The sequence below is a fragment of the Tribolium madens genome, unplaced genomic scaffold (genome assembly GCF_015345945.1).
Source record: "Tribolium madens isolate multiple individuals breed KSU strain unplaced genomic scaffold, Tmad_KSU_1.1 Scaffold_91;HRSCAF=231;Tcas5.2_LG7, whole genome shotgun sequence".
NCBI lineage: Eukaryota > Metazoa > Arthropoda > Insecta > Coleoptera > Tenebrionidae > Tribolium > Tribolium madens.
Window position 1 is genome coordinate 797,850 of NW_025401063.1, and position 1,185 is coordinate 799,034.

Genomic DNA, 1,185 nt, shown 5'->3' on the forward strand with positions numbered 1-1,185 from the left:
AATTTTGTTACAATAAACATTTCATCAGTTTTGATAAATCATCAATGGAAAGATTCAATTAAAATTGAAAATGTCTTGTTTGACAATAAGCAAGAAAGCATTTTTTTCTAGAATTGAGTAAATAATTTCTTATGACGATTGAAAATTGCCTGTTCTAAAAATAAATATTTTTAAGAAAGATTTTTTCAGAAAAATGAACTACATTTTTGATAATTATGTTTAAGTTTATTTGTTACCCTACTGATGTAAAAATTGTGTTGACATGTTATCGATAAAAAAAATGTCAGGATTATTTTGTAATTTGCTACCCATTGTCAAAAAATTTAAAAAAACTTTGAATTTGTAAGAAAATTAAAAATCACTTTTTTGAAAAAAGCAATATACTTAATACACATTTTTTACAAAAAAACAATTGAGCAAAAATCCCATCTACATATTTCATTGCCTTTTCTTATTTTTTAATTATTTTTCTTCCTAAAGTTTAGATACTCGAAAATCTCTTAAAAATCGAGAAAAATTTCTACAGCTTTCCAATTTTCTTTCTTATTTTACTATTTCTACCACTTTTAGTTTTTTTATTGTGTTAACTTATTTTTTTATTTCTTTTTCTTGAGCAACTTTAAAATCTTTTAAAAATTGAAAGAAACTTTTCAGTTTTCTTCTTATTTCTAGATTTCTGGTTCTGTTTTCTCTTTCTTTTTTATGCCACCACTTCTACTAAAGTTTTTAGATTGTTTTCATTACTTTAGGACTATTTTCTTTAATTATTTTTTCTTGTTTCTGTTTCTAAAAATATCGTAGCAGAATCTGTTATTTTTGTCAGATTTCTTGTATTGTTTCAAATTCCCTTTTTTTGGTTTTTTTTTGAGAATTCTGTTTTTGCTACTGTTTCAAAAAATGTTTTACAATTTGTTTCTCTTAGTTATTATTTAAATGAGAGTACATTTCTACCCTTCTTAGATTTTTTTGTTCTTTTTACTTATATTTTCTTTTTTTATTTCTTTTTCTTCATAAACTTTGGCAACTTGAGACATTCTTAACAATCGAAAGACACTGCTTCAGTTTTTTCCAGACTGTTCATGGGGCCATCGAGACGGGATTTAGGGAAGCAGAAAGGATTATTACAACTCTTTGATTATTTTTTTAATCAGTGAAAATTACACAATACATGACCCAACAAATTTT

General features: G+C 24.4%; 1 protein-coding gene across 2 annotated transcripts in view; it reads left to right on the forward strand.

Moving 5' to 3' along the window:
* Positions 1 to 1,185, forward strand: part of LOC123011173 (follistatin) — an 83,403-nt gene that overhangs the window by 552 nt on the left and 81,666 nt on the right. The gene's annotated exons all lie outside the window — the stretch shown is intronic.